Source organism: Equus przewalskii, chromosome 26 (genome assembly GCF_037783145.1).
Source record: "Equus przewalskii isolate Varuska chromosome 26, EquPr2, whole genome shotgun sequence".
NCBI lineage: Eukaryota > Metazoa > Chordata > Mammalia > Perissodactyla > Equidae > Equus > Equus przewalskii.
Window position 1 is genome coordinate 1,047,930 of NC_091856.1, and position 12,921 is coordinate 1,060,850.

A 12,921-nucleotide genomic window follows, 5' to 3' on the forward strand; every position below is an offset into this window, starting at 1 on the left:
ATTATGTGTATAGATAGCTTTTATTATTTATAAATTTCATTTTAGGTTAGTAAAGGTGCTGTTATTTCAAATATTTATTAGCAGAAGAGAGACTTGGGTCTGATAGGATTGGAGTCACTATGTAGCCATTGGCCACAGAGCTCAAACGTTTTTGCTCATAAGCTCCCTAAAATAATGATAAACCCCCCACACACAGTTTTAAGTTGAAACCTAAATTTATTATCCAAGTTTACATTTATATTTTTAATAGGAGACAGAAAATATTAGTCGTTTTATAAATTGAAATAAACTGAGGATTGACTATAATCATAATAAATATTACATGATGATTTGATAAAGTAGACTTTATCTTATTGAACAAAGCACACTAGACACTAAACAACTTAATTTTTTTGTATCTATGGGTTTTATTGAGTGTGTCTACATTTTTTGGTGGCCTGAAAAACTTTCTAGTTACATTTTTTGTTTGTATGTTTGTTTGTTTTAAGTTAGCTTATTGAAATATAATTTAATACAGTAAAATCCAACTATTTTTAAATGTGTACTCCAGTTACTTTTAAAAGAAACTATGTCAGGGGAGAAGATCCAAGATGGCGCCGTGAGTAGTCCTCTTTGTCTCTCGCCCTTCGAGTCTACAATTATTTGGACACTTATCGCTTGACAAAGGATATCCAGACAGCATCTCAGGACGTCTGAGACACCCACGCGACTATACATCGGAAGGCGGACGGACTTTCCTCCCGGAGGATGTGGAAATAGGTGAAAACTCTCCGACCCCGACGGGCAGCCTAGTACCCGCAAGCGGCTTTCTTCCAACGGACGCCCCCAGAGGATCCACACACATCTAGGGCAGCAGCGAGAACACAACAGAGGAGCGGCGGTGGAAACAGGTGACCAGAACCCTACTTAAACCCCCCGCAATTACTCCTAAACGCAGAGGGAAACTTTGGAGTTGCACACCTGAGCCCGCGGGGAGAGTCTCTCCCCGCCATTGGTGGGGAGACCCAGCCTGGTGCTCGGGGCGCCCGGAGGGTCCCAGAGAGAGTCACGGAGGGTACGGAGGTCTCCCAGCTGCCGTTGCCCGCCCCGTGGGACTAGGGATTGCCGGAGATCTCGGAGAGGACCGGGGCAGGGCGAACTTTCAAAGGCCGGTTCTGCGACCCGGAGGGGAAGCGCCGGAGCTCCGCCCGGGCAGCAGACAAAACTCTCTGTGTGCCGTTAGCAGAGGGGCCACGCCGAGCATTCACGGCTCCGGGAGAGGCCCGGAGAGAAGCCCAGAGGGCGGGGCGACCCCCAGCTGCCGTTGCCCGCCCCGTGAGACTAGGGATTGCCGGAGATCTCGGAGAGGACTGGGGCTGGAGAGAGTTCCAGAGACCCAGCTTAGTAGCCTAGGGGGAAACCCTACAGGCTCACAGCAGCCTTAGGGAAAGCCTCTGCACAGCACCAGTAGAAGGCACCCAGCCGCCAGCCATAAGGCTGGAAGACCCCAGGGCAAAAGCAGCATAGCTAGGTGTACTAACCACAGACTGTAGAAGATGCCAATAGCTCTCCTGCGACCCATAGAGGACAAGTGAGATTCGGTGGGTGCCGACAGCAACAGAGCGACAAATATAAGTGATCCCACCCCTGGCCGCTGGAAAAGCCCATAACACCGTTGCAGACCCCAAGGAGAGAGCACATCTAGGTGGGCTGCAACAGTAGGCACCTGCAGCCTGAAGCCCCCCTGTGACGGCCCCCACGGCAGAGGAGGGAATCCAAAGGGCCACTGTGGCTACGAAGAGGGGCCCAGGCCCAGTTAGCAACTACGGACAGGGTTCCTGGTTGGTGAAGTATAAACAGCTGCTCCCCCCACCGCAGCAGCTGAAACAAGTGAAAGGAGCAACTAAACTCTATCTCCATGCGGAGGCACAAATCAACAACATCAAGCAATATGAAAAAATACATTAAATCTCCAGACCAGAAAGAAAGTAACAAATACACAGAAAACAATCCCAAAGAAAATGAGATATATAACCTAAATGATGATGACTTCAAAACAGCCATCATTAAGATTCTCAATGAGTTAAGAGAGAATTCTGACTGTCAACTCAACGAGTTCAGGAGCTATGTCACAAAAGAGTTTGATACGATAAAGAAGAACCAAACAGAAATATTGGAAATGAAGAACACAATAGAGGAGATTAAGAAAAATCTAGATGCTCTGAACAGTAGGGCCGATAATATGGAGGAAAGAATTAGCAATTTGGAAGATGGCAATATAGAATTGTTGCAGGCAGAGGAGGAGAGAGAAGCAAGACTTAAAAGAAATGAAGAAACTCTCCGAGAATTATCAGACACAATTAGGAGATGCAACGTAAGGATTATAGGTATACCAGAGGGAGAAGAGAAGGAGAAAGGGGCAGAAAACCTATTCAAAGAAATAATGGCTGAGAACTTCCCAAATCTGGTGAGGGAGATGGATCTTCAGGTGACAGAAGCCAATAGATCTCCAAACTTTATCAATGCAAGAAGACCAACTCCACGGCATATAGTAGTGAAGCTAGCAAAAGTCAACGACAAGGAGAAAATATTAAGGACAGCCAGGCAAAAGAAACTAACCTACAAAGGAACCCCCATCAGGCTATCAGCAGATTTCTCAGCAGAAACTTTACAGGCTAGAAGAGAGTGGAATGATATATTCAAAAATCTGAAGGACAAAAATCTACAGCCGAGAATTCTCTACCCAGCGAAAATATCCTTCAAATACGAAGGAGAAATAAAAACTTTCCCAGATAAACAAAAATTAAGGGAGTTCATTGCCACAAAACCTCCTCTTCAGGAAATCCTCAGGAAAACCCTCATTCCTGAAAAATCCAAAAAAGGAAAGGGGCTACAAAACCAAGAGCAGAGGAGATAAGTAGAAGGACAACAACAGAGAGTAGCAGCTCTACATCAGAACAGATTAAACCATGGGACGAGAAACAAAGGAAACTGAAGAAAACCGGAAAACAAGACACAAAATGGTAGTGGTAGGCCCCCGCGTCTCAATAATCACTCTAAATGTAAATGGATTGAACTCCCCAATCAAAAGACACAGAGTGGCAGGATGGATCAAAGAACAAGATCCAACAATATGCTGCCTCCAGGAAACACACCTCAGCCCCAAAGACAAACACAGACTCAGAGTGAAGGGATGGAGAACAATACTCCAAGCTAATAATGAACAAAAGAAAGCAGGTGTTGCTATACTAATATCAGACAAGGTAGATTTCAAAGCAAAACAGATAAAGAAAGATAAAGAGGGACAGTATATAATGATAAAAGGGACTCTCCACCAAGAAGACATAACACTTATATACGCACCCAACACAGGAGCACCAAAATTTGTAAAGCAACTCTTAATAGAACTAAAAGAAGACATCAACAACAATACAATAATAGTAGGGGACCTCAACACACCATTAACACCAATGGACAGAACATCCAGACAGAAAATCAACAAGGAAATAATAGAATTAAATGAAAAATTAGACCAGATGGACTTAATAGATATATATAGAACACTTCATCCAAAAACAGCAGGTTACACATTCTTCTCAAGTGCACATGGAACATTCTCAAGGATTGACCATATTTTGGGAACCAAAGCAAACATCAATAAATACAAGAGAGTTGAAATAATATCAAGCATCTTTTCTGATCATAACGCTATTAAACTAGAAATCAACTACAAGAAAAAAGCAGAGAAAGGTGCAAAAATGTGGAGACTAAACAACACGCTTCTGAACAAACAATGGATCATTGAAGAAATTAAAGAAGAAATCAAATATTATCTGGAGACAAATGAAAATGAGAACACGACATACCAAATCATTTGGGATGCAGCAAAAGCAGTCCTAAGAGGGAAATTCATCACAATACAGGCTCACCTCACTAAACAAGAAAAAGCTCACGTAAGCAACCTCAAACGACACCTAACAGAACTAGAAAAAGAAGAACAAACAAAGCCCAGAGTCAGTAGAAGGAGGGAAATAATAAAAATAAGAGCAGAAATAAACGATATTGAAACAAAAAAGACAATAGAAAGGATCAATGAAACAAAGAGTTCGTTCTTCGAAAGAATTAACAAAATTGACAAGCCCCTAGCCAGACTCACCAAGAAAAGAAGAGAGAAATCGCAAATTAATAAAATCAGGAATGACAGAGGAGAAATCACAACAGATACCAATGAAATACAAGAGATCATAAGAGAATACTATGAAAAACTATATGCCAACAAATTGAACAACCTGGAAGAAATGGACAAATTCCTAGACTCCTACAATCTCCCCAAACTGAATCAGGAAGAAATGGAGAATCTGAATAGACCAATCACAAGTAAGGAAATAGAAACGGTAATCAAAAACCTCCCCAAAAATAAGAGTCCAGGACCAGACGGCTTCTCTGGAGAATTCTACCAAACATTCAAAGAAGACTTAATACCTATTCTCCTCAAACTGTTCCAGAAAATTGAGAAAGATGGAGAACTCCCTAACACATTCTATGAAGCCAACATCACTCTGATCCCCAAACCTGACAAGGACAACACAAAGAAGGAGAACTACAGGCCGATATCACTGATGAACATAGATGCAAAAATCCTCAACAAAATTTTGGCAAACCGATTACAGCAATACATCAAAAAGATTATACACCATGATCAAGTGGGATTTATACCAGGGACACAGGGATGGTTCAACATCCGCAAGTCAATCAACGTGATACACTACATCAACAAAATGAAAAACAAAAACCACATGATCATCTCAATAGATGCAGAGAAAGCATTCGACAAGATCCAACACCCATTTATGATAAAAACCCTCAGTAAAATGGGTATAGAAGGAAAGTACCTCAACATAATAAAGGCCATATATGATAGACCCACAGCCAACATCATACTCAATGGACAAAAGCTGAAAGCCATCCCTCTGAGGACAGGAACAAGACAAGGGTGCCCACTTTCACCACTCCTATTCAACATAGTACTGGAGGTGCTGGCCAGAGCAATTCGGCAGGAAAAAGAAATAAAAGGAATCCAAATAGGTAACGAAGAAGTAAAACTCTCGTTGTTTGCAGACGACATGATCTTATACACAGAAAACCCCAAAGAATCCACAGAAAAACTATTAGAAATAATCAACAACTACAGCAAAGTAGCAGGGTATAAAATTAACGTGCATAAATCAGTAGCATTTCTATACACTAACAATAAACTAACAGAAAAAGAACTCAAGAATTCTATCCCATTCACAATCGCAACGAAAAGAATAAAATACCTTGGGATAAACTTAACCAAGGAAGTGAAGGATCTATACAATGAAAACTACAAGACTTTCTTGAAAGAAATAGGCGATGACATAAAGAGATGGAAAAACATTCCTTGCACATGGATTGGAAGAATAAACATAGTTAAAATGTCCATACTACCTAAAGCAATATACAGATTCAATGCTATCCCAATCAGAATCCCAAGAACATTCTTCACAGAAATTGAACAAACAATCCTAAAATTCATATGGGGGAACAAAAGACCACGAATTGCTAAAGCAATCCTGAGCAAGAAAAACAAAGCCGGCGGAATCACAATCCCCGATTTCAAAACATACTACAAAGCTACAGTGATCAAAACAGCATGGTACTGGTACAAAAACAGGTCCACAGATCAATGGAACAGGATTGAAAGCCCAGAGATAAAACCACACATCTATGGACAGCTAATCTTCGACAAAGGAGCAGAGGGCCTACAATGGAGAAAAGAAAGTCTCTTCAACAAATGGTGCTGGGAAAACTGGACAGCCACATGCAAAAGATTGAAAATTGACCATTCTTTTTCACCACACACCAAAATAAACTCAAAATGGATCAAAGACCTAAAGATTAGGCCTGAAACAATAAGTCTTTTGGAAGAGAATATAGGCAGTACACTCTTTGACATCAGTTTCAAAAGAATCTTTTCGGACACTGTAACTCCTCAGTTGAGGGAAACAATAGAAAGAATAAACAAATGGGACTTCATCAGACTAAAGAGCTTCTTCAAGGCAAGGGAAAACAGGATTGAAACAAAAAAACAGCTCACTAATTGGGAAAAAATATTTACAAGCCACTTATCCGACAAAGGGTTAATCTCCATAATATACAAAGAACTCACACTGCTTAACAACAAAAAAACAAACAACCCGATCAAAAAATGGGCAGAGGACATGAACAGACATTTCTCAAAAGAAGATATGAATATGGCCAATAGACACATGAAAAGATGTTCATCATCGCTAATCATCAGGGAAATGCAAATCAAAACTACACTAAGATATCACCTTACCCCCGTTAGATTGGCAAAAACATCCAAAACCAAGAACGACAAATGTTGGAGAGGTTGTGGAGAAAGAGGAACCCTCATACACTGTTGGTGGGAATGCAAACTGGTACAGCCACTATGGAAAACAGTATGGAGATTTCTCAAAAAGTTAAAAATAGAAATACCCTATGACCCAGCCATCCCATTACTGGGTATCTATCCTAAGAACCTGATATCAGATATCTCAAGAGTCCGTTGCACCCCTATGTTCATCGCAGCATTATTTACAATAGCCAAGACGTGGAACCAGCCTACATGCCCAGAAACTGATGATTGGATAAAGAAGATGTGGTATATATACACAATGGAATACTACTCAGCCATAAAAAAAGACGAAATTGGCCCATTCACAACATCGTGGATGGACCTCGAGGGCATTATGTTAAGCGAAATAAGCCAGTCAGAGAAAGACGAACTCTATATGACTCCACTCATAGGTGGAAATTAGTATATTGAGAAGGAGATCTGATCGGTGGTTACCAGGGAAAAGGGGGGGTGGGGGGAGGGTACGGAGGGGGAAGTGGTGTACCCACAACATGACTAACAAAAATGTACAACTGAAATCTCACAAGGTTGTAATCTATCATAACATTAATAAATAAAAAAAAAAAAAAAAAGAAACTATGTCACTAACGTGTCCTCCTGTGGCCGTGCTGCGTGTGGGGATTCCCAGCATGGGCTCGACAGCCCTCCAGCGCCATCTTCCCCCTCACCAGAAACGTGTATGGTGGGGAAAGTCAGGAAGCCCCATGAGTTTCAGGCACCTTGATTAATCTTTAAACATTTTCGTAGACCAATATCTTGATTGATAGATGCATTTGCTTGGTGTCCAGCAGTTTTTATACCCTAGAGCAATTCATCATAATGAGACTTGGTGTGGGCAAGGGACCTGCCCTTCTGTTGTAGGGTGGGGAAGGACTGTGTGAATACAACCCTGTTAGGAAAGAGTATGTATAGAAGACACAGATCTGGAAATGGGTTCCCTTGAAGTCATCTGTATGCACGCACACCTCGGCAAGTCTCTCTGTGTCCCCCTGTTTGAAGGGTACTGCCCAGAGGCTCAGGGGCTCAGGGCTCTGTCTGAGAAGGCGCTAAGGGTAGAGGCGCCACTTTGTGGGCCCACTACTGCTACTTCATCTGGAGCAGCTGGGCTGCTTTTCTGTTTCACATTTAAACTTTTGTTTGAAGGGAGAGTTTTGCTGCTAAAAATAACAATTTGAGAAACACAGCTTCCATTGGGAACCATTTAAGGATTTTAAGCAAGGAGTGACATAATTAGGTTTTTATATCAAAATGTCACTTTGGCATCTGAACACATTGTGGAGGATAGATTAAAGGGAGGTGAGACTGGAGGCCCAGAGACTTCTCACAGAGGCCAAAACAGTCCAAAGGAAAAATTGTAAGAGCTGGCAACTCTGGGCTCCGTCCCAGGGTGGCAGCATCCACTTTAGACTGGGCGGGGGCTTCGTGGTTCGCAAGTCCCCACCCAGTTGCTCTATGCTTTCACATCTTCTGCCTGGCCTTTGCCTTCGTGACCCCTGCCTTGGGACAATCTTTGACTCCTTCCTCCTCATCCTGTGGATCTAGTCTGCCATCAAGTCTTGTCGTTTCTTCCTTCAAATTATCTCATATTTGTTTCTCTCTCTCCATATTACTATTCCGTCATCCTAGACCAGGCACTTAGCATTTCATGCTTGGCTCTCCAGGAGCCTCTTAACTGGTCTTCCTGCTGTCAGTCTGTCTGCAAACCAACCCTATATTGCCACTGCTAGCTACTCTTTTTCTTTTTCAAGACACATTGCAGCCATGCAAAAAGAGTACAGTTTTGTCAAATCTTGCTTCAGATTTCTTCTCCTCTCACCAGTCCTTGGCTTTTCTAGGAAATTCTAAGTGGAACATAAGATTAAAATGGTGATTAATACCCTTCCAGTCTCTAGAAGCTGTTGCGGTATGTTTCTCTCGCTTCTTTTTATGTGAGATATTTTTAAATTGAGCGGGCCTTAAAAGGTGAGGGAATACGTGCCTCCTTTTCTCAGGGAAATATTATGTGAAGAAAGTAGAATTTTTAAATGGAGTGGAGAAGGAAATATAACAGCATATTTTATTTGAGGCTTTATGGTATCAGATGTTCCCATCGGGTGGTAAATAATTACTTGGGTTGGTAATAATGGTGAAGGGTAGTAAAAGGAACATAGGAAAGCAGCATATGTATTTGGGAAAACAGGCCAAGTGTGGAAGAATAATGGAACCAATGGGGCCTTCCTGGGCCTCACAGAGGTGCTGGTCCAGGCTTTGATGGAGGAGACAGGTGAAAAATGGGTTTACCTGGAGCTTGAATCGTCATGAAGATAAATGTACATGGTTGCTTCTCCTGACAATTCTTAAATTCCTTCTTAGGAATCATTGGCTCTCTTTGAAGCATTTTCCATGGAAAAACTACTTGTCTGGGCTGTCTTTTCACAAAACCGCTATTTCTGACCCTCAGGGTATGGTACCAGTTCAACTTTTAGAATACTTATCTAGACAGGTAAGTTATAAGCTGGGATCTAGTTTGAAAATATTTTAAAGTTTTTATGTTTTCCTTTTTCTCCCCAAAGCCCCCCGGTACACAGTTGCATATTCTTCGTTGTGGGTCCTTCTAGTTGTGGCATGTGGGATGCTGCCTGAGCGTGGTTGGATGAGCAGTGCCATGTCTGCGCCCAGGATTCGAACCAACGAAACCCTGGGCCACCTACAGCGGAGCGCGAGAACTTAACCACTCGGCCACGGGGCCAGCCCCTGAAAATATTTTAAATTTTAAAACTTTTTAACTTATAAAAGAAAGCAATTTGTAAATTCAAAGTAAAAACCCTTTAAACAATAATAGCAGCTCTTTGAGGATATTGAACATTATTAGAGAGTGAAGTGGACCTGACCGTACTGTGCACTGCCGTCCGGAGCAGGAGGCAAGTAGGGAGGAGGAGGCGAGTGGGCCACAGGAGCAATAATGGGTTTAGACCTGTCTTCAGGATTATCTCTCTCCCTCACTGGGGCTAAAGAAATAACGCAGAATTTTAATTGTCTTTCTTTGCCTTCAAGACATTTTACTATGTTTCTTTTTCCACTGCCTCCTCCTCTCCCTCGTTGAAATACCGCATTTGAAATGTGTCTTCCTGCCTGATTTGGTCTCTCCACCGCTGTTTTCTGCCCTCTGTTGGCAGGTTCTCGTGGACCTGTCTGTCTTGTGTGCAGGAGACAGTCACGTAGAGCTCTTCTAGCCATTTTCTGCAGGTCAGCTTGGGCAGGCAGAGAGAAGACAAGAAGGTGTTTTCTTTTGCTGGCATCCTATGGGCCTGGAGGCATGGTCTGGTGTAGAGCAAACCCGAGGGTCCAGAATTTGCTGCGAAATCAAGTAGGTTATAAGACTGTTCAGTGCTGAACTTGGAGTCAGTTTGGGGCACCAGGGCTTGCCATGGAGAAGGTTAGAGTGAGCCCGAGTCTCCTGGTGGTCCCAGAACTCAGCAAGGGTCTTTGAGGCTGCTTTGGCCTGAGTGTGACTTGGGTTAGGATTTCTTTCCACTAAGGAACAGGGCAGCTTGGAGACCACAGCAGCTTATGGCAGCTTGCTAACTTGATGCTCGGCTGTTCAGTTCTGGATCAGAAAAGGGGTGTTTGGGCTGGCCCTGTGCCAGAAGAAATTATAGGTGGTGTCTGTGAAGTAGTAGGAGGCCATACCAACGCCACAGAGAGGAAGCTGGAACCCTTCAGGGTCTTTAGATTTCCCAGGCTGTGTATGAGTTGCAGTGAGGTCACCAAATACAGCCAAAATATCATTGTCCCTAACAATGAGAGAAATGATTGCTTGGGTAATTGGAATATATAGATAACCGAAGTTCTCATTTATCTAATATTTTCAGCTTCCCCCCAAAAATGAAAAAACAAAACAAAAACCTTTCACTGGATCTTAATAAATCACATTAGGGGCCTGCCTGGTGGCGTAGTGGTTAAGTTTCTGCGCTCCACTTCAGCAGCCTGGGGTTCACCAGTTTGGATCCTCAGCTTGGACCTACCCATGGCTTATCAAGCCAAGCTGTGGCAGGTGTCCCACTATAAAATAGAGGTGGATGGGCACAGATGTTAGCTCAGGGCTAAAAAAAGGAAAAAAGAAAAAAGAAATCACATTAAGCAATTGCTTATTAATGCTTATTAAAAGTTAATAATTGGAGGCCGGCCATGTGGCCGAGTGGTTAAGTTCACGCGCTCCGCTGCGGCGGCCCAGGGTTTCACCAGTTGGGATCCTGGGCGTGGACATGGCACCGCTCATCAGGCCACGCTGAGGTGGCGTCCCACATGCCACAACTAAAAGGACCTACAACTAAAATATACAGCTATGTATTGGGGGGCTTTGGGGCGAAGAAGAAAAAGAAAGAAGAAGATTGGCAACAGATGTTAGGCGCCAATCTGAAAAAAAAAATGTTAATAATTGCTTATTACTTGCTAGTATCAGTAGCCAGTTGGAAGGAAGAGGGAAGGAGCAAGACGCTTGAAATTTAATCCCTAACATAAATTTAGAGTTGTCAATATCCAGAAAAATGTCATATCTTGTGCTTGAACTTGTCTAGGAGTCCTCACCGGGATCTGCAGTTGCTCCGGAAAGACTCTCTGGGTCTTTGGTGGGCGTTACCTTGTAAGCATGGCTTCATATGGTAAGTTCCGCGAGTTAGAAGACTATCTGACAGAGCCCCATCTAAGAGACCAGGAAACCTGGATTCTAGTCTCAGCTCTGCTATTAAAAAGCCATGTAGGGTTCGGGGAGAGGGTGGAAGAGGAAGCCATGTGGCATGGTTTCCAAGCTGCCCTGTTCCTTAGTGGAAAGAAATCCTAACCCAAGTCACACTCAGGCCAAAGCAGCCTCAAAGACCCTTGCTGAGTTCTGGGACCACCAGGGGACTCGGGCTCACTCTAACCTTCTCCATGGCAAGCCCTGGTGCCCCAAACTGACTCCAAGTTCAGCACTGAACAGTCTTATAACCTACTTGATTTCGCAGCAAATTCTGGACCCTCGGGTTTGCTCTACACCAGACCATGCCTCCAGGCCCATAGGATGCCAGCAAAAGAAAACACCTTCTTGTCTTCTCTCTGCCTGCCCAAGCTGACCTGCAGAAAATGGCTAGAAGAGCTCTACGTGACTGTCTCCTGCACACAAGACAGACAGGTCCACGAGAACCTGCCAACAGAGGGCAGAAAACAGCGGTGGAGAGACCAAATCAGGCAGGAAGACACATTTCAAATGCAGTATTTCAACAAGGGAGAGGAGGAGGCAGTGGAAAAAGAAACATAGTAAAATTACTATGGACTCAGCTTTCAATTACCTTTAAATGAGGGTGTTAAACAATATATGTATAAGATTCCTTTTAGCCCTGAAATTCTGTGATTCTGGTGGAGATTATGTCATTTTGGATTTGCGTCCCTCATTAAGCTGTGTGTAGTTGCTTAAAAAGTATTATTTGGTTGATTCTATCTAAAGTTAGAGCCATGTCTTTTTCAGATTGTCCTGTCACCCTTTTGACTGTTCTGTCCTTCCTTTCCTTGCTCAGATAGGACGAAATTCCTTTTCACTAACAGTGTTGGAAGCTGGAACTGGAGTTAGCATCTCTGTGTTAAAGTAAGAGCTGCCCTAAGGCTTCTGTTTCCACTGAGCTTGGGGCAAGAGACATTGTTGGGGGGCTTGCCTTTGGCCTGTGCACCCAAGCACAAATTCCTGTTACATGCTCCTTAAGGTAAGGGTGTCATTCAGCTTTTTTGGTATTCACCCTACAGCTTGTGCAAGGCAGCCACTGTTCAATAAAGAAATATTGTACCTAAGAATAAAATGGCATTGTCCTTAATTTCCCCCCCAAAACCACTAGGTGTCGCCTTCATCTCAGAGAAACTACGCCCCTCCTCTCTCCCTGCACTCCTCCCAACCCCACCCCACACTCAAGGAGCTCTCTCAGCTTCCTGGCACCAGGATTTCTGGAGAAGCGCCTTGAAGGGGAAGACAAACTGTGGCTCTCGGCAGGGGGAGAAGAATGGGTTCCTGTGCATCTCTTTTGTGACAATTTGAGAAAAACTCCCCAGGGCCCATGGCAGTCCCTCCCAGCAACCAAGATATCATCCCTCACAAGCTGTTCCTGAGGAGCAGATCAGCACTCCAGATATGGGGTCTCTGGGGTGAACCTTCTAGGTTGGAAGTTTGGGAGTGGGGTGGAACTCAAGGGGGAGACAATGGGCTTCGGCTGCTTGGGGGAATGCTTCGGTCAGGTGTGAGGCTGGGCTGTGCGCGAGACGAGAGGGAGAAGAGGCCGGTCCTGGGCTGCTGCCCTGGGGCAGCCGGTGCGGCGGAGGCCCAGCGGGCTATGGCGGGCCTCTGAGGACGCGGGAGGACACAGAGGGGCACGGGCACAGGGAGAGAGAGATTGGAGGGCTGAGTCCTACGGAAGGAGACTTATGGACCTTGTAAGGGCTCAGGAAAGACCGGTCACCCGGAGCCCGTCGGTCCTGGAGGGGCCGGTCTTCCCGCGAGC

General features: G+C 44.0%; 1 long non-coding RNA gene across 2 annotated transcripts in view; it reads left to right on the forward strand.

The window, feature by feature from the left end:
• LOC139079635 (uncharacterized) overlaps nt 1–12,228 on the forward strand; it is a 38,783-nt gene extending 26,555 nt beyond the window's left edge. For both annotated transcript variants that reach the window (XR_011533410.1, XR_011533411.1), the window contains exons 2-4: nt 8,774–8,903; nt 10,978–11,061; nt 11,404–12,228. This is a non-coding gene — a long non-coding RNA (uncharacterized lncRNA). The remainder of the gene's footprint in view (nt 1–8,773; nt 8,904–10,977; nt 11,062–11,403) is intronic.
• Nucleotides 12,229–12,921: the final 693 nt, after the last annotated feature.